Here is a 21,198-nt window from a genome sequence, read left to right as displayed (position 1 = left end):
GTTTGGGGTGGACACGGTGGAGTTCCTAGGAGTGATTCTGAGCCCAAATGGGTTGAATATGTCGGAGAGAAAGGTGAAGGCGATACGCGAATGGCCCATTCCCGGGACAGTTTGGGACGTTCAGAGTTTTCTGGGGTTCGCGAACTATTATCGCAGATTCATACATGAATTCTCCCAGATCGCCGTGCCCATTACTCGCCTGCTTCGCAAGGGAGTGCCGTTTGTGTGGACCTCTGAAGCCACCCAGGCTTTCGAACGCCTCAAGAAAGCATTCACCTCGGCTCCCATTCTCCGACACCCGCAGACGGACCTTCCATTCATAGTGGAAGCTGATGCGTCGGATGAGGCCATCGGGGCCATACTGTCTCAACGTGATAAGGTCACAGGGAGGTTGCACCCGGTAGCCTTTCTTTCAAAGAAGCTAGACAAAGCAGAAGTAAACTATACCATTGCAGAGAAGGAGCTGCTGTCAATAAAAAAGGCCTTCCAGGAGTGGCGACACTACTTGTGGGGAGCCCAACATAAGGTGACGGTATATTCCGACCACCAAAATCTTCAGTTCATGAAGACGGCCAGGCATTTGACACCCAGACAAATGCGGTGGACTCTCTTTTTTGAGGAATATGACTTCCTAATCACTTTTAGGGCAGGCTCAGAGAACAAGAAGGCAGACGCGCTGTCTCGACAGGCCGTGGAGGAGGACCATCTCACCCCAGCGCCGGTGGCTATCATTAACCCATCCAAGGTCATCTGTGTGTTGAGGGCAGATCAATTTGTGGAAGAGGTACGCATCAGCCGTTCCGTGGGCGACTGGAAGAAGTGGACTCAGAGTGACACAGAGCGAACCCTGAAGAAGGGGCTCCCCTTTCATAGAAACAGGCTGTTCCTGCCCACGCCCAAACTGCAGCACCAGGCGTTCCAATGGTGTCACGTGTCGCCCGTGGCAGGTCATCCCGGAATCAGGAAAACAGTGGAGGCCATGAGACGGCATTTCTGGTGGGACGACATGACCCAAGACATACACAAGTGGGTAAGGCAATGCGAAACATGCGCCCGCATCAAAGGAGAGAGAGGCCGAAAGAAGGGGAAACTGCTCCCACTGCCCACCCCCAAACAGCCCTGGAAGAATATCAGTTTGGATTTTGTCACCGGTCTCCCCCTGGATCAGGGGTGTGCGGCTATCCTGGTGGTGGTGGACAGTTTGACCAAGATGGGCCATTTCGTCCCATGCAAAAACCTCCCTACGGCGGGTCAGACCGCGCAACTATTGTTGAATCATGTGGTGCGATTCCACGGACTGCCATCGGTGATCGTGTCGGACCGAGGCCCTCAGTTTATAGCCAGTTTCTGGAAGACTTGGTGTAAGGCGCTGCAAGTGGAGTCGGCCACATCAACCAGCTTTCACCCCCAGACCGACGGACAGACGGAGCGCCTGAATCAAACTCTGAAACAGTTTCTGAGGTGCTACGTGTCGGAAGCACAGGGCTCTTGGGTATCCTGGCTTTGGTTGGCGGAGCTGTCATATAACAACGCCCTACACAGTTCGACGGGGATGTCCCCGTTTATGGCGAATTTCGGGTTCCACGCCAAGACGCTCCCGGTTGACATACCAACAGAGGTGTCCGATCATCCTTCGGTGAAGGAGCATGTCCGCGCCCTCAGACGGCTGCATCGGAAGGTGCAACGCGCTTTACAGGCAGCCAAGCGGTCCTACAAAAGGTGGGCTGATAAGAACAGGATTGATGGACCCCAGTATGCTGTGGGTGACAGGGTGTGGCTGTCCACCAGGAACATCAGGTTCAAGCTGCGCAGCATTTTTCACCCCCGATACATCGGGCCTTATGCGGTGGTCAGGCAAGTCAATCCGGTGGCTTATCGGCTCCGGCTTCCAGGATCTCTCAGGGTCCACCCCGTTTTTCATTGTAGCCTGCTGAAACCGGCGGTGACGGCCAGGAGGAGAGCCCCGCCTCCTGTTTGGAGTGAGCAGGGTTTGGAGTACGAAGTCAGGAGCATCCTTGACGCGAAGTATCGCAGGGGCAAGTTATGGTTCTTGATCGCGTGGAAGGGGTACACGGCGGAGGACGACTCCTGGGAACCCGCGGAGGCGGTGCACGCGCCAATCGCGGTGAGGAGATTCTATAACAGGCATCCGGGGAAGCCGGGTGCTAGGAGGCGCTTGGGAGGAGGGCCTTCTGTCAGGATTCGTAGACCAAAGCGCCTACCTAGCGTTTAGACTACAGTTCCCAGCAGCCTCGAGGACCCGGAAGTGGACGTCCATATAACGACGTCCCCCGCAGCCGAAGGTGTGCGTTATTCGACTTTCCGGAGGAACTTCGCCGCAGAAGAGCGGAGCTGCGTATTGTCCTCAGAGAGCACCTGGGGTTTAAAGCACCGAGCAGACGGACGCCGCGCACGGCGGAAGGCCACCATCCAGTGTCTGCAGTGATTCGTCCAGGAGCAGGTAGGAAGTGTGTCCCTGGCTCCTTTTCCCGTACTCACGCGCTCGTAACCCAGAGGGGAAGCGAGAGAGCAGAACAGTTGGTCCGCGAGGAGCGGTTATCTCATGGGAGCACCATAGGAGGTGCCCCAGACTTGAACTATTTTCGAGGGTGCTACACACCCCACACCGACCCCCTCCGGGTTCGGAGGAGGAGAATCCCGACCAAGCCTTGCTCGGCTGAGCAGGGGGACCCTAGGGTTGGAGCCCGGGGATATCTGGAGGTGGACCCCTATTACGTCGCCCGGACCCTGAGGAGCCCAGCATTCCTAACATCTACAAGCTTTTAAGCAGTACAGTGGATTGGATACATTAGATTCCAAAGATATGGGACAGTTCGTTTCCAAATTTGTTTTAGGATTAAGGCCCGAAATTAGCTTTCTGATTCAGCAGCACCTGATCTGTTGGCAAAACAAATCTGTGGACGAAATTCTACGATATGCTAGATATTGTAGTGATGAGGTTGACTTGAAAGATAGGAAACTAAAGATCAAGCTAATGCTAGTCCAGATGAGAAATGCAGATAGGGTAGACCAAGTGCAGTCAAGTGGAGGAACATTGGGTTGGAAGCAGGGAAACAATCTTGGAGGAGCCCAGAATGCGTCGGGTCAGGGAACAGGGAAGCTCATATATCCCAAGACAGGGATAGATGTTGGTACTCTAAAGAGAACCACTGCATGTCATTTTTGTCACAAAATCGGCTATTGGAAGCGCAAGTGTAGATCGAACCCAACTAATCAGATCCAAGATGAGGAAGTAGTGCAGGTACCTGAGGTTGTAAATACTGTAACAAAGCCCAGGTCTGTACACGGAGAAGGTCTGAGTCCACAAGTGCAAGTTCCCCAGCCTCTGAGAATTCCACAGGGAAATCGGGTGTACCAGCAGATGCCCTTTATTGAAGCTTTTGATGATTTTGATCAGGACCCGTTGCAATGACGGTGCCTGAGGGGGAGGAAGACTGTACCCCTGGAGCAGTCTTAGAGATAGACCAGAGAGGACCGTATGTGGAGGCAGATGTGGACGGTCATCCCATTACATTCTTGATTGATACTGGTACTACCCGTTCTACTGTGAGATCTGCAGTAGTCCCAACCCTCCCACTCTCGGGACAATTGATCCAAGTTGTAAGAGTTGCTAATAAGAGAATGACTAATCCATTGACGGATGAGATACCTGTGAGATTAGGAACCTTCCAGGATCGTCACCAATTTGTGGTGTGCGATTCGATTGCAGTCTGTTTGTTGGGTCTTGACCTCTTGTGTAAATTGAATTGCACCATCTATTGCACACCCAAGGGAGTGGAGTTGCAGACGAATGATGATGACATTGCATTCAAACTGGCGAACCACAATCTCTGCATAGAGCTGTTCACCCATATTGACAACTGAAGATCTGCCATACAACTTGAGGGTCTCTCCAGAGGTGTGGGATTGTACAGGAGAAGAGATAGGACTATTCCGAGGGGTTGAGCCAGTTAAGATTCACATCAAGCCGAAAGCGGAATTCCCGAGAACTCCCCAGTACAATCTGACGCCGGAAACGGTGGCAGGAATCAAGTCTGTGATTGAGTCTATGATCGAACAGGGGATTTTGAAGGAGATAATGGGGAGCCCATGCAATTCCCCTATAATGGGACTGCAGAAAGCCAAGTGGGAAGTTCAGAATCGTACAGGATCTTCGAAAGGTCAACATGATTGTGGTAGCGAATCCATCAGTGATCCTGTTTCAGATTCCTTGTGAGGCTGGATGGTTTACTGAGATTGTCTTTTGCTTTCTCGCCCTAAGTGCGCCAGGTATACCCAGACGTGGGTCCTGGGCTCACTGTGCCACTGAAATCAAGCTATCCTGGCTGAAGAGGGGTGAAACCCCGAAACCGGTCCTAGGATGCTTGTTTCCGGTCCAGGGAGGATTTGGCTTGGCAGTTCGGGCTGGACTGTTCCCATGAGGCACAGGGTCAAGACTGCTTTGCATATGGCCAGGTCTAAACTGGGGTGGCATGGTGAGCAAAAGAATGATGGATTTAACCCACATCTCTTGACTGGGGGTGAATGTTTTGATTTGTTCTGCATTCCGTCCATCAATTGTGTGTCTTTTGCTTTCTCGCCCTAAGTGCGCCAGGTATGCCCAGACGTGGGTCCTGGGCTCACTGTGCCACTGGAATCAAGCTATCCTCGCTGTAGATGGGGGACACCCTGAAACCGGTCCTAGGATGCTTGTTTCCGCTCCAGGGAGGACCTGGCTTGGCAGTTCGGGCTGGACTGTTCCCATGAGGCCCAGGGTCAAGACTTATCTGCATATGGCCAGGTCTAAACTGGGGTGGCATGGTGAGCAAAAGAATGATGGATTTAACCCAGATCTCTTGACTGGGGGTGAATGTTTTGATTTGTTCTGCATTCCGTCCATCAATTGTGTGTCTTTTGCTTTCTCGTCCTAAGTGCGCCAGGTATGCCCAGACGTGGGTCCTGGGCGCACTGTGCCACTGGAATCAAGCTATCCTGGCTGAAGAGGGGTGAAACCCCGAAACCGGTCCTAGGATGCTTGTTTCCGCTCCAGGGAGGACCTGGCTTGGCAGTTCGGGCTGGACTGTTCCCATGAGGCCCAGGGTCAAGGCTGATTTGCATATGGCCAGGTCTAAACTGGGGTGGCATGGGGAGCAAAAGAATGATGGATTTAACCCAGATCTCTTGACTGGGGGTGAATGTTTTGATTTGTTCTGCATTCCGTCCATCAATTGTGTGTCTTTTGCCTTCTCGCCCTAAGTGCGCCAGGTATGCCCAGACGTGGGTCCTGGGCTCACTGTGCCATTGGAATCAAGTTATCCTGGCTGAAGAGGGGTGAAGCCCCGAAACCGGTCCTAGGATGCTTGTTTTCGGTCCAGGGAGGACCTGGCTTGGCAGTTCGTGCTGGACTGTTCCCATGAGGCACAGGGTCAAGACTGATTTGCATATGGCCAGGTCTAAACTGGGATGGCATGGTGAGCAAAAGAATGATGGATTTAACCCAGATCTCTTGACTGGGGGTGAATGTTTTGATTTGTTCTGCATTCCGTCCATCAATTGTGTGTCTTTTGCTTTCTCGCCCTAAGTGCGCCAGGTATGCCCAGACGTGGGTCCTGGGCTCACTGTGCCACTGGAATCAAGCTATCCTGGCTGAAGAGGGGTGAAACCCCGAAACCAGTCCTAGGATGCTTGTTTCCGGTCCAGGGAGGACCTGGCTTGGCAGTTCGTGCTGGACTGTTCCCATGAGGCACAGGGTCAAGACTTATTTGCATATGGCCAGGTCTAAACTGGGGTGGCATGGTGAGCAAAAGTTTGATGGATTTAACCCAGATCTCTTGACTGGGGGTGAATGTTTTGATTTGTTCTGCCTTCCGTCCATCAATTGTGTGTCTTTTGCTTTCTCGCACTAAATGCGCCAAGTATGCCCAGACGTGGGTCCTGGGCTCCCTGTGCAACTGGAATCAAGCTATCCTGGCTGAAGAAGGGTGACACCCCGAAACCGGTCCTAGGATGCTTGTGGTCCAGGGAGGACCTGGCTTATCATTCCGGGCTGGACTGTTCCCATGAGGCACAGAGTCAAGACTGATTTGCATATGGCCAGGTCTAAACTGGGGTGGCATGGTGAGCAAAAGAATGATGGATTTAACCCAGAACTCTTGACTGGGGGTGAATGTTTTGATTTGTTCTGCATTCCGTCCATCAATTGTTTGTCTTTTGCTTACTGAGATTGACCTATGCTAGGTGTTCCTTTGGATACCCTTACATGAGGACAGCCAATTTGCATTTGCTTTCTGTCTGGAAAATCGTGTGCTAACGTGGTGTCGTATCCCACAAGGGTATACAGAGAGTCCATCGATATTCAATCAGATCTTGAAAAAGAATCTTTAGAGTCTGGTACTGCCGCAAAATTCAGTTCTCGGGCAGTACTTTGATGACCTCCTGATCGCATCAGAAACGGAGGAAGTTTGCAGTATTGATACTGTTGCACTATTGAATCACCTAGGAGAGAATGGACACAAGGTCTACCCAAGCAAACTTTAGTACTGTTTACCTGAGGTCCAGTATTTGGATCATCGCATTGAGAAAGGCAAGAGGAAGGTGTCATCAGTCCGTATTGAGGCGATCATGAAAATGAATGTGTCTACCACACAAAAGGAAGTCAGGATATTACTGGGAATGGTTGGATACTGCCATCAGTGGATTCCCAACTTCTCAGATTCCCAACTGCAGAGGCTGACGCAAAAGGATGGGAAACAACTGTTTGGTTGCCTTTCAGGAGCTGAGAAAAAGCCTGTGTCAGGCTCCGGCTCTAGGAATGCTTGATTAAAACACATCATTCTTGTTATTTTGTTGCAAGCGTGAGGTTTGCGCACTGTCAGTACTCACACAGACTCATGGAGGTGTCCGTAGACCAGTTGCCTACTTCTCAGCTACCCTAGATCCAGTAGCTTCAGCGTTGCCCAGATGTCTCAAATCCTTTGCTGCAACAGGTGTCAGCATTGAAAGATGTGAAATTATTGTGATGGATCATCCTCTTACTGTATATGTTCCACATTCAGTTGAGCTTCTGATGATGAGAACCAAGATACAGCATTTGACAAATAACAGACTCACATGCTATGAGCAAGTCATACTTGCCTCAGAGGATGCAACTCTGAAAAGATGTTCTGTATTGAACCCAGCTACTTTGATGCTGATTCCAAACATTGAAAATGAGGATTGTGAGGACCACGACTGTCTCGATGTGACTGAACTATGCACCAAACTGAGACCTAACATTGTTGATGAACCGCTGCCCGAATCAGATGAAATCCTTTTTGTAGATGGTTTATGCCTAAGGAACTACACAGGTCACTTAAGAGCAGCGTTTGCTGTCTGTACTATTTCTGGAGTTGTGGAAGCTGCTTGTTTACAGGGAGTACACTCCGCACAGGTAGCTGAAATCATTGCTTTGATAAGTGCATGCCTGGTCTCTGATCAGAACCGAGTCACCATCTACACCGATAGTCAGTTTGAGTTTGGTGTGGTTCATGACTTCGCACAGCTATGGTCACAGACGTGGTTCCTAATGTCATCAGGCTCTCCCATCAGAAACGGGGAATATGTGAGACAGTTGTTGGAAGTTTTGCAATGACCAAAAGAAACAACTGTGGTAAAGTGCCTCGCCTACGCAAGGGGGGATGACTTTGTGACATTGGGCAACAGGTACACAGAAGAAGTTACACATTTCGGCGCTGAACAAGGATCCTTTTTTAATGGGTAATACACAGGAGAGAGCACAGAGAGAACCAAGCTCAGCATGATGTTTGCCAGAGCAGACACTTGGGATGAGGTCAAGTGTATGCAGGGAGAGGTGTCTGCTCAAGAAGAAGCTGGTTGGATTAAAGCAGGTTGCGAGAAGAGAGATTATGGTATTTAGGTTTCAACTTATGGTCGAGCAGTGTTGCCAGATGATTTACTGAGCCCAATGGCGAGGCAGATTCATGGAGCAGTTCACATTGGAAGGGATGCCATGGTGCGTGTGTTCAAACAGACGTGGTTCAATCCATGGTTTCTTGTGTTTTCTGAAGCAGTGTGTCACAGATGTGTTACTTGTCAACAGATGAATGCTGGGAAGAAGACTGTGGTTGCGTTGAGTCACATTGGGAGATCTGGGGTTCCCTTCAATAGGATCCAGCTTGACTTCATTGAGATGCCTAGGTGCAATGGATTGAGGTACATTCTGGTGGTGGTATGTGTTTTCTCATGATGGGTGGAAGCATACCCGACAAGAAGGTGTGATTGCCGCACAGTAGCGAAGCTGTTACTTAGAAGAGTTGATACCGCTCTTCAGATTTCTGACTTCGTTGGAGTCTGATAGAGGGACCCACTTCCACAGAGAGATTATGAAGCTGCTTTGTGCTGCCTTAGACGTTGATCAGAGACTTCACTGCAGCTATAGGACTGAGGCATCTGGCCTTGTTGAACAGGTCAACAGAACTCTCAAGATACGAATGGTGAAGGCTTGCTCATCCACGTCCCTGAAATGGCCTGATGCATTGCCTTTGGTATTGTTGAGTATCGGTAGCATCCCCGATAGGAGAACAGGTCTCTCTCCCCATGAGATCCTAATGGGGAGGGTGATGCGTTTGCCAGCAGTGCGGTCTACAGCTCTGATAAACATCACAGATGATTTGATCCTTGATTATTGCACAGGGCTGGCTGATGTGGTCCGCTCCGTGTCTCATCAGGTTAAAGCTGCGACTGCCCCGACCTCAAAGGACCTCTGCCACGATCTGAGCCCAGGTGACTGGGTTCTGGGCCGGAAACACGTGAGGAAGAACTGTCTTGATGCTCGCTGGAGAAGTCCATACCATGTGATTCTCGTGACGAATACAGCCGTGAAGTGTGGAGGGTTGCCGAACTGGATCCACGCTTCCCACACCCGCAGAGTTTCAGGACCATCGGAAGAAACAGCTCCTCTACCTGAAGAAAATCCAGCCATGGCTGTGAGGCCACTGGAGAGGACAAGCCAAGCTGTGAGGGTTACGGACGAGGCTGGTTGGCCATCAGAGCAAGCTGAGGGGGGTCACGCTACACAAGACCCAGGTATGGACACTGAGGGAAACGGTACCGTTGCATGTGGTACAGAGTCAGACTCGACTGGAAGAACTGATGTGCAAGGTGATCGGGTGAAGAGAAGGGGAGCAGAGTTTGCGAGAGAAACATGGCCTGTGAGACAGAAGATGCAAAACCTGAGACTGTCATCTGAAAGAGACCTTGCTCCGTGTCTGAAACGTCTGAATCCGAGTTGAGTGACGCAGAAAAGGCACAAAAGGGCCTGAGGAGACTGAGAAGAGTAGGAGTACCCTGCCAGAGGTACGCTGTCCCAGAGTGGACCTATCTGATCACAGATGCTGGGAGCAGTGGGGACTGGGAGACTGAGGTCTTCACAAGTGGTCAGCAGGATTCCAGAACTGAAGCTTGAGATCGAACTGGTAGTTCCTGGACTAGAAATAGAGGGGGTGTTGACAGTGGCTATACCAAGACCTTCGTTATTGAATAAGGTGCAAGTTCTGATTCCGCAAGACCTGTCTTTCCCAACATTCCGATATCAGCCACCGGCTCTGGAGATTGCAGCTGTTTGTCTAGTGCACGGGACATCCACACCTGTTACTTCTAGCACAAAAGAAGGTACCGGAGGAGCAGATAAAGCTATTCTAGATCAAACTAGTCGCATGTTACATATAGATTTGTCCATGGGTGATTATATATTGAGTGCCTATGCGAAAATATTATACGAGTATGTGAATACGATGGATGTGAAAGATTGTTATGTGTGTATGCAGTTGCCTGCGTCTGTGGAGTAGGGGATTTGTTATCACCACCTTCCGTTGATGTATGGTATTACATGTAGTTTGCTGCTTAGTATATTTTACAGTAAAGGTCATTGTGAATATTACTTCTCCAACTATGATGTAGTACTTTCAGAAGTTCCAGTTTGGAAGCACCTGAACAAGTATGATTATTACAAGCAGGAAGAGAGGATTGGGAAGTATTTCATATCCACTGTTACATTAGATACAGCTTATGCTCATCGTCATAATTTTGATGTATAAATTAACTGAGGTGGACAAGAAGTTCATAGATCGAGTAGAAGATAGACAAATGCAACTAGCTGTCAAGTTTAATAGTAGGGAAGGAAACTTTGCATGGACCCAGGAGGAGTTGGCCCATATGATGAAAGGGAGTTAGGGTCTAATAGCTTTAGATTTTGAACAGCGAGGAAAGCTTTGCAGTAGACAGGTATGGACTTACTATGATAAGATCTTTGTAGGACAAAGTGTGTGAGATCACATCTTCACAATTCTTTTTTTAATGGAGTTTTATATAGCGCAAACTTGACCCGAAGGTATCAGGTATTAGAGCGCTTTACACAAGCACTAGTTGCATTACATGAGGACACATTCATTTTTTTAAAAAATGTTTACGTTACATGAGGACACATTCATTTTTGTTAGGCACGGGGAGATTAAGTGATTTGCCCAGAATCACAGGATGTTGCGCGTCCTTGCCGAGATTCAAACCTAGTTCCCCAGATTCGAGGTCGACTGCCCTAGCCATTAGGCCAACTCCGCTCCCAATTTAAGCCACAGCAAAGAAGTTTTTGCAAGAAGCAGTGCAGGTGGTACCCAAAGTGTGTGTGGGAAAAAGGCATATGTGCAGTTGCCACTGAACTGGTATGGTACATGCTATGTGGATTTTGTGTTTCCTAAGATTTATCACATTGAAGATTTGGACCCATTGGAAAGTGGATTACACCATAGAGTGCAGGAGAGATTGTTGGAGATATATTTGGAACAATGATACCGAGTTTGGGAGTGGTTCTGAATGATATCAAGATTGGAAGGTTGTCAACCATTGTGGATAAGTTGCCAGTGAATACAGCTCAGTCATTATTGTTGGTGGATGGAGAGATGGTGTCGATAAGAGCCATGGTGATGCAGAACCTCATTGCGTTAGACGTATTATTAGGAAAAGAGGGCGAAGTCTGTAAAATGTTGAGGGTCCAACAGTGCTGTACTTATATCTCAGACCATGGCAAAGATCTGAGGAAGTATATAGGTAAAATCACTAAGATTTACCATTAGGTGCATTATTTGGCAACGGAATGAGTTTGGGACAAAGTTGGGAAAGGATTTGGAAAGACTGGAACCTGGTTCACTAACCTTGGCAAGGGAATTTTTTGGTTACATTCTGAAGCCCATCATCATAGTTGTGGTTTGTGTGATTCTTTTGGTTGGATTGATAAGGGCCTGTAAATGGCATAAGGCAAGACAGGCTGAGAGATCTCTTAGAGAGCAGGAGAGGAGGATGGAGAGACTGCAGGACAGTCACTATGAGAATCTCAAAAGTCTAGAGAAGTTTCGACAGGGAAAAACGGCTACTACTTATGTTTAGGTCGGTTCTCTCTACAGGGAGTTGTGATTGTTTGTGATGACACTTGTCATCAGAGGGGGGACTGATAGAGCGCGATGGCGCTCTTTCGTTTGTAGGGGTGCATCATAATCATGAGTAGTTCGCACCTGCATTTGTTCTTTTGTCGTATTAACATAAAACAGTAGAAGTGTACCGTAATAATGTGAAAGGTAATGTGTTCGGTGTATTTTTCATGTAAACGTGAAGAAAATTAACGTTGCAATACATACATGCTCAGTTGAAACATTAATGTGTAGAATTTGTGTATGAGGCTCACAACATTTACCTATTTGATGTGCTCAAGTAACGTGCTGATTTAGAAATGCTAAGTAAAAGGGTAAATTATGTGTGATTTCCATAAGGCCTATGTGCCTCACTCTTATGTTGGCTGATTTCTGTAGGCCTGAAATTTATTTTCCCTGGCTCTCTAGTAGTAGGTTTGTTCGTAATGTTTATGTGCATGTTGGATTTGTCCTGTTCTCACGTTTTTGTTGCAGGTGGAGAAATTCATCTTTGTTAGTTAGAATAACGCTTTTGTTTTAGGAGTTAGGTTCGGGGAGGAGAGGATACAGTGGCACAAGGATTGCTGATAATAGGAGACAGTGTTCTTTCTCACTGGAGAAGGCCTGGGACTGAAGGTCATCGAGCCAGGAGCTGGGAGTATGGAAACTAAATGGAAAGCTACCTATGAGGAGGAGCCCAGCAGGATGAAGCCATCTGACGATATCTGATGGGTAGGTTTTTGAATTAGGGACAGTGCCCCGGGGGGTGGAGTTGGGAGAAGAGAGAAGATAAATGAGAAGGAAGGAGCATCTTAGAACGAGCTCTGTAGCCTTTGGCTACTTGACCCATATAAAGTGAGTGCACTTCTTAGGAAGTCTTCACGCACTGACACCTTTTCCTAACTTGCCTGGGGAATGCTAAGTAGGGATGTCACATTAGTTGTAGTATAGGGACAGACTAAAGCTTTTTACTTATGAACCTTCAATGAAGTCTGATCTGGATGTAGGGGAACTCATTGCCTGCATCCTGGTTTTGGAGCTTGTAATCATTTTCATGATCCAAAGACTGAGAATTTCTTGCAGGTTTGGCTTTGTATTAGTTCCAATGTATTTCTACAACCTCGTCTTGAGGTGTTTGTATGTCCCGTAATTTTTGGCCTTGTAATAAACCCATACAATTGGAAACCTGGCATCTGTGATTCTTCAGAGTCCTGATTCTTCGAGCCCCTGAGTCCGACTAACGAGTTATTTCTCCCCTCTAGACTTCTAAAGCAGGTACAAACGATCCACTGGCCGAAGGTTCTGGAGTACTTTTAGGAGCGGGAACCCGGCTCCTTCAGTGGCCATCTCAATCTTGTTTACAACTGTAATAAACTTTCCCACTTTCCTCGTCTTCTATATTTCACCTCAAATCTAAACCTCTTACCATTTCGGCACTTCCTTCTCAGTCTCTCCCAAATGCAAGCAGTCTTATGACAGGATGAAGGACTACCTGTAAAGCCCTTCATAAAGCTCACACTGATCTCACCCAGCTGCCTAACGCACTCTACTTCAGTTCCTTTAATCACACCTTTCACTCGCCATTTAAGGCACCCTTGAGGTACCTTGATATCCTCTGTCACTGATTTCCAACCTCGAACCTTCTCCTAGATTAATTCCATTACACCTATAATGCAGAGAAACTGCACTGAGTTTGGAAATCATGTTCACTTGAGCATCCTGAAGAATGAAAACATAGCATCAAAGCCCTGTCACATGCTCCAGATAAGACCAAATCAACCAGAGTTGCTGGGCTGATCACACCTCACTCAAAATGAATAATCTGTCACTTTTTTCTCTCTCGCCTATGGGTCCATTTCACCTCACAACCTTGCAGCCAATGACTTTGTTCAACACTTTCACCTTAATATTCCCATTTTAAAGTTTGCTTCTCGCTCATTTCCTCCTTCTATTTCCTTCTACTTCAAAGATAAATTCAGCAGCCCTCAACACCTTCTTTCAAAACATCTCCCACTCAATGTATTCCTATACTAAAAACTGCAATTGACTACTGATACTTCTGTCATCCTTTTTACCTAGCATCATTGAACTTCCTGCGTTTTCCTTAAGCATTCCATCCACTCTCGCACACTTGTTCAACATCTCTCTTTCTATTTGGATTTACCCTTCATTCCTTGAGTCAGCAGTGGTAATGCCACATTTAAACAAAATGCCATCTGATCTCTCTTCTCCTGCCAATTAAAGCCCATCTCTCAGCTACCTTTCAACTATAATTCTCCATAATGCCTCTCGTTTCAAAGGCTCCCTGACTGCTCTTCTAGTAATAGCCCATTTTATACCATTTATTCTGGCTTCCAAGCGCTCCACTTAACTGAAACCTTCTTACCACAGGGTTCTAACATTCATGTGGGTGCTACTAAAGGTTCAATCGTGGGTACAGAACTATTTGTGTTTAACACATTCTAGCTGATTACTGTTTTTCATTTGACCTCTATGCTAGTGATAGCATAATCTTCTTTTCCTTCACTTCATTGCCATGGCATATTCTTAATCAGGATTCCAACTGACTACCAGCTCTGGATGGTGGTTCAATTTCTCATGCTTAGTTTTTCCAAAACGGAAATCATCTGCATCCCTCCTTTCTTTAATCAGTCTCTAACAGTTCCACCTATGTCCTTCCTTCAAAATTCTGTACCCCTCCCCACCAGCCAGAAGCATATGTTTGCTTTTGTACTCACAAATGCAACTGAAGTTTTTTGTTGCCAACACAGTCACGGCAACCAGATATCAGCTGTAATAGACCAGAAAGATACATCCATATCTCTTTTGTTAATATCGCTAACTCCATATTTAACTCCCTAGTAAACAATAGACTGAAGTGCTGCAACTGCCTAGATATAGGAATCTTTACGTATTGTTTTGCGTATTGACAAAATCATCAATTTGCCACTCTAATACTTTGCTCTCTTTCTCACCATCATCCCATCTCCCTTCACAGCATACAGACTGTCTGGCTATCTGCCAGCATCAGAGAACAGTTAAAACGCCTCACTTTGTTATCAAAGCCATGCATGGCCTATCCTCCTACATGGCCATGGCACTACCCAGACACCCGCTGACACATTCATCGCAATCTGCCCACCTCCTCCTCTAAAGAGTACCCATTCCCACTTGGGCCCAATCAGGCTTCTGCCCATTCCATCTGGTCGGCCCTTCCCACCGGGACACTCTGATTCAGGAAATAAGGCCAATAACCTCAGTGACTCAATTTACATCCACATTGAAGATAAAGTGGGCATAGATTAAAATTTCAGAATCTCACAACTTCACAAAAAATATTTTATACTACGCCAGCATCATGAACAACAAAGCTGGAGAAGTATAAAATAAAAAGGAAGGGAGCAAAAAAGTACTCTTGGGGTGCAGAAGGAATGGTCCACTTGTAGTTGAACCCCATGAATGTGCGATTCCATGGCAGCTTACCATTGCATTGACCTGTGGCGTGCATCTTTTCTTGCGCTGCTGCAAGAAGTACCAGGGTGGACACCCAGCAGCAAAGAAAAGAGTCGACAAGCTAATAATTAACAGCTAAGAGGCCTCTGCTATCAGGCAGGGCCAGGGCAACCCTATGTGGCTACAGAGAAAGACATTCTCTGCAGCCTGCTTTCAATGTTGGTCAGGATGTTTGTCTGCTGAGAGTGAAGCTGAGCAAAACTGAATCAACGCCTCAGGTGGAAATGGATACATTTGAACATTTTATGAAAATACACATTTCTCCAACTATGCCTCGACTTCATTCGCATAGAACTTTTTTTCATGCTCTCCTGCACTGATGTCCTACTTCCTTGAAATTCAGAATATGTAAAACCTGGGCTCTATCCTCCTCTCTCAGTAATTCCTAGCCTACATATTTCTTTAATTTCACCATTGCTTTAAATGCAGCTTCGGTTTCTTTGTATTCTAGCTAGGGCTTTTGGAATGCACTACAAACCACTAGCACTCGCGTTGGAGTACTTTCAGCACTATGAACTTGTACAACAAACAATCCGAGATGTATGAGCTTGATAACTGAATTCATTAATTGTATAGGCTTATCAAAAGATGATAAAGCTATAAAGTAAAGTGTATAGAGAATATGAATTGACCCCGTTTCATTGAAGGCTGGTTTTATGCTTCTAACCAGTAGACCTGGGTCAAAGCAGTAGGCAGGTCAGCTAGCTCATGTGAAATGCTAGCTACACATCTGCCTAACTAGGTCAGTTCTCAAGGTGCCAATGGAATGGTCAGTAATCTAGGTGGGAAAACACCACTGTAATGATTATGGAAATGTTTTGATAAAGAGGAAGGCATGGGAGAAAGCTTTTAGGAGACATCAATAATGGAAGGCAGATTTAGATATAGCATTTATTTTGGGTGTGAGGGAGTGCTCGCTGTCAATTAACACACTGATGTTAGCCACTGGTTGTGAGGCAAAACCCAGAGATTCACACCAGGAGAAAGGCAGATGGACTTGATAGACCATCCACTAAGGGGGAGCATTTCAATTTTCTCACCATTCTAGCATTCTGTTTTGAGTACATTTTGCTGATTGAACGTGAAGGGTGGCCATGCGGACTTCGGGTCTAAGACTGACAAGCACTAGTATGTACGTCTTTTCCTCTTTTTGTTTACAGATCTTTCTAGTCAACTGTTTATTGCTTTTTGGCCATGGGTTTGTTTTTTTGCGACCACAGGGAACCTGGCTGGTTGTATTCAGAACACCGCCGGTTTGCTATCTCGGTGACTTTTTTCCTTATACTCTGGAGCCTGGCCACGGCACTTGGAATCTGGGTGCATGTGTCTTCACATTTCTCCTCAAGCTTGATGTTTGACAGACAATAGTGATATGTTGTTATGCTAAATTGCTCTCTGCACGTATTGCTGTCTTGCCTGGCAGATGGGTCTATGCACTATTGATCCTCGCATGATGGTTAATACGTCTTGCTTTATTCGCGGTGCTTATTGTTCTTTTGCAGATAATTGCATCACCCCTCCCCCCCCCCCAAGTGTTTCCACACCCTGCAGCTAGCATTTGTGGAAGTCTACCTTGATTCATGTGCAACAAACCTTGCACGGTCCACTATGAATTGTGTGGAGATTTTTCCTCTCTCGGTTGAATGCATGTCTCCCATACTATATATGCTTTTTAAAAAATTATAGCTCTTTCCTTTAAAGGTCATTTGTAGGACATCAGTCATCCGGTTCTGTTTTCTAAACATTGCATTGACGCATGTTCCTTTTTTGGGTCAGGTGGGCAATATGATGATATCATTCTCCTTGATTTCTTCTCCTCGTATTAATTTCATTAATTTTCTGGCAATTCCTATATTTTTTACAGATTGCTAAAATTCTATCTTGCGGAAGACCCAGTTAAATAATTTCAAGGGGTCGAAACATCAGCTTCACAGTCTTAACCATATTTGCATTGATTACCAGACTTTGAGAAACCTAGCCAATTTATTTTTTGTGAGGTTCTACTTTGTAATTGATGTCCTTTTGGTTAAGGCATCCCTTTGTTATGCACACTGTATGGTTGTATTGTTTCATGCGCACACTGTTCACTTATTTTCACTTTCTCTGTCACCTCTAGCACCTTTCCACTTACTGGAAATGTCTTTTTACTCATGTAATGTACAGAACGATTATATTTAAAAAACATTTACAGAGCCGCAGTGCATTTATTGTGATAGCAGGGTCGTTGAATGGGATAATCCCTGCAAATGTATTAAATGTTTTTGAGTGATTCCTTTCGGAACATTGTTGTATAGGTAACCTTCATTACCTTCATTACACTGGAATACAAGGTGCCCCGATTTTCCCTCTGGCATTCTAGAGAGGCCAGTTTCCAGCATCCATTTGTGGACTTGTGGAAGGTGGTGATATATGTCTGACTAGTTGTCAGAGTGGTCTTTATGTATGAGATTGAGCTTTGTGCCACATGTTTACATGAGCCACCCTAGCTCATAGGAGTCAATAATCTTGATACTAATGGTATTTGACTGAGAAAATGCAGAATCTTACAGAACACCACACATGAAGTTGGGATCTAGAAAATAATTAACCCAATGCAACCTGATAGGTATGGGATAATGCAGAACCTTACAGAACACCAAACAGATGTTGGGATCTAGAAAAGAATTAACCCATTGCAACCTGATGGGTATGAGATAATGCAGAACCTTACAGAACACCACACATGATGTTGGGGATCTAGAAAAGAATGAACTCAATTTTACCTGATATAGGATTGTGTAAAATTGAGAAAATCCTGAAAACACATGGATAGCACTGTTCCACTGATGCCTGCAAAATATTTCAGACTACTGAGAAGTACTTTGTGATCAATGATGTTGAATTCTACCTAGAGGTACACGAGCGTCAATGAACAAGGTGTGGTATGGTCTCTGGAGTTAGGTCATTTTCCAATATTTTTAGTACAATTGATTCCATTTCCCTTGGGGGTGTTGAAGCCCCACATTACCCACTCGCTGCCACCATCAGGCTCCGCCTCCCACCCACCCTGGAGTGTTACAGCATGACAATGATTCTGCGGGCTCGGCTCGTGCTTATCCTCTTGGAGCCGAACTGGGTCCCTGATGCGGCTTGTCTCAGTAACTCTCTAGCTTGCCTACCTCTAATCCTTTTTAGGTCTCGCCTGAGCCAGCGCTTTAGGCTGCTCTCGCGAGAGCTTTTGTAAACGGGGGATTTGGAAGTGCAAGCTAGTGCTTTCAGGCCTCCAAATACAGTGCATGTGCGCCGGGCGCGCGCACCATTTGGCAGCCTGCGTGATCATTTCGCGGCCGCTTTGATGTTCTCAGTGAGCCGCGCGGCCACTGAGAACATCAAAGCGGCCGCGAAAGTGCTTACCATTTGCCTGCGTGAATGTCTCCACCCCCCCTCTGTGTCACTCTCTGTTGCACGACTGCTGCTCCCCTTCCTTTTGCACTCACTCACCTGTGTGTATGTCGCCATGGATTCCCAGCGCTCTCTCTCTTGCTTCCCAAATCCTGCGTTGCCTTAGCTACTGCCGTCCCAACCCTCCCGTGTTGCTGCAGTGTTCCTTCCATGCCCCCCAACATCCCCGTGTTCCTTCGCCATTCTAACATTTATCACAACTTCCGCCAGGCTGTCTCCGCTCACTCCTCCAGCACACTTTAAAAAATGCACATTTTATTTCGTTTTTTTTACAGAACCAACTAGGATCAGTAACTAAAAAGAAATAAAAAAAACCTCCATAAAAAATAAATAAAATAATACAAATAAACTTTTACCATGCTGCACGGCATCATGTTACCACAGCGCAGATGTTTGGCAGTCTTGCTAAAAGCCATTGGCACTGCCAGTAGGTCACAAAAGCGAGACCTACTGGCTCTAAATATACTTTTTGTATACCTCTAAGGTCTCCTTCGTTGCTGCTTCCCAATCTGTATTTGAGTCCTTCCCCTGCCCACTTTCTCCTGTTCCAAAAGGCCGCGTGCTGCTTTGGTCTCAAGCTTGAGAAGGCACATACTGCTGTCATCCAAGCAAAGCTCTGCTTGGCACCCTGGAACGAGGTCTGTGTAAGTACACACTCAAAGTAAACAAGCATTGGCATAGCCAATAGGTCTCGCCTTTGGGACCTTATAAGTGTTTAGCCATGCAACAGTTATAGGATATTGTGCTGCATAACTAAATACTTATAAGGTCCCAAAAGCGAGACCTATTGGCTATGCCAATGCTTGTTACTTCTAGTGCAATTTGAACGATTTATGGATCTTCAATGACGCTTGAATGGATTCGTCTTTCATGGGGTGAGGGAGCCAAGGGTTGTACAGTGCAGTGATTCCATTCTTCTCCAGGTGGGCAGGGAAGTCATTGGGTGACTATAAGTAAAGGTCGTTTTTGTCAAGGAGCAAACGAGAAAATAATCAGGTTGAAATTAATCCATTCCTCTTAAATGCAATGTATTCATGGACACACAAGCAATTTCTTTTCTTTTGCTGTGCCCCATTTCCGACAATAAAATTAATTTGGCTGTGATCTGAGGTGCTGTTTAGTTGGTGATTGTCTCTGCCCGTTCATGTACTTAGTACATGTGTCTGTAATGTCGGTTCATGCTACGTGCATCCAACTTTCAAAATGTGTTGTGCACTTTTTGATGACCAAGAATTAGGCGAGCTTTTGTTCGAAACGACTCGTTACTGTTTCCCATACCACAAATAAAATAAATAGAATTGCTCACCTACATCCAATAAATCCATTTTATGTTCTGCCTGCGTGTTTGACGTGGCAGAGATCACGTGCTTCTGTCTACCGATCTGTTACTCAATTTCACCTGCAGAAGGTGTGAAGACTTCACAATGCCCGAAAGCCCTGGGGCACGCGACGTGCACAGACACCCATCAGTCATTGACGAAGTCAGAGATAACTCCAACACGTTTGCAGAGCACGACTCACAGCTGGAGGTTGTAGGACCCTGGAGACTCCGAGATTGCCTAATCGCTGCTGCACGGTTCCGAGGACATGCAAATCACCACGCCGAATACCAGAGAACCTAAAAGTGTGCTACTGGGAAACGCTGCTGCTTCTGCTTCGCTTCACCGGATGCAGGAAGTGGTGCAAACCGATACTTTCCGACCGTCTCGAGTGAGAGAGATGTGTGGGCGGAGGAGGCCCTCGCAAGAGGATGCCCATTCACAATAAACTGATATTATCTTAACTGTGTGGGGAGATATTTTCTGATCACCAGAGAAAGATATTGGTGTAAGCCAGGGGTGTTCAACGTCGGTACAGAAAGAACACCCGATTCATGCCCGATATTCAAGCTAACCAATGACTATTTAAATCCATTTAAATATATTGAATTCAAAGGTATGTTATGTACATATCTACAACATCTGTCAGTAAACAGATGTTATGACCAATTCGATTCCCTGTTGAATGTGGTTCTCATTGAACACATTGGGCCTGCTTGCACAAGCACAAAAATACATTTTACTAAAATACTGCAGGGCTGTACTTAGATCACTAAATTGCTCTGCCCTGTAATATTGGTAGGAAAACTAACATAGGGGCATATCAACAACAACCGGCGATAATTATCTGTAAGCGCACTTAGCGCTAGGATAATTATCGCCGGCTAGCGTTGATTTTTATCGCTGAGATAGCGTGCTATTAGCAACGCTTATCTCAATAGCGATAAAAATCCTCACGCTAACAGGCTAACGTGAGATTATCGCTGGAAACCCAGCGATAATCTCACGTTACCTTGTTGATAGGGACAGGCAAACTTAGCCATGATATCCTCCTTCCATAGGATATCATGGCTAAGTCTGAAAAATACCAGACGTAAAAAAGCAGCGTTAACCGCGGTTAGCGCTGCTTTTTTTGTCTCTAACAGGGTTAGCGACATTCTTGATAATAGGAGAAATGTCGCTTAGCGACATTTCTCCTATTATTTTACTCTGGAACGCCCCCTTTGCATCTCATTAGAGATGCAAGGGGAAGCGAAGAGTAAAAGGGTGCTAACATGCAAATTTGCATGTTAGCACCCTGTTGTTGATAGGGCGCTAGTTTTATCTCTCCTTTTTTGGCTTTTAAAGCCAAAAAAGCAGAGATAAAGCCCTTGTTGATATGCCCCTTAGTGTGTTTGATGAGGAAACACCATTGCAATGCCACTGACTCTTCTGAATTTAAGTTGGAAATCTGTTTTGTAAGCAATTTA

General features: G+C 46.3%; 1 long non-coding RNA gene across 2 annotated transcripts in view; it reads right to left on the bottom strand.

The window, feature by feature from the left end:
* Nucleotides 1–20,017, bottom strand: part of LOC146785812 (uncharacterized) — a 154,046-nt gene extending 134,029 nt beyond the window's left edge. Inside the window, exon 1 of one of the 2 annotated variants that reach the window (XR_014970497.1) lies at nucleotides 19,717–20,017. This is a non-coding gene — a long non-coding RNA (uncharacterized LOC146785812). The remainder of the gene's footprint in view (nucleotides 1–19,716) is intronic. The other variant, XR_014970498.1, reaches the window with a different exon arrangement.
* Nucleotides 20,018–21,198: the final 1,181 nt, after the last annotated feature.

Source organism: Triturus cristatus, chromosome 11, assembly GCF_964204655.1.
Source record: "Triturus cristatus chromosome 11, aTriCri1.1, whole genome shotgun sequence".
Classification (NCBI taxonomy): Eukaryota; Metazoa; Chordata; class Amphibia; order Caudata; family Salamandridae; genus Triturus; species Triturus cristatus.
This window is presented reverse-complemented; position numbering and strand designations above follow the sequence as displayed.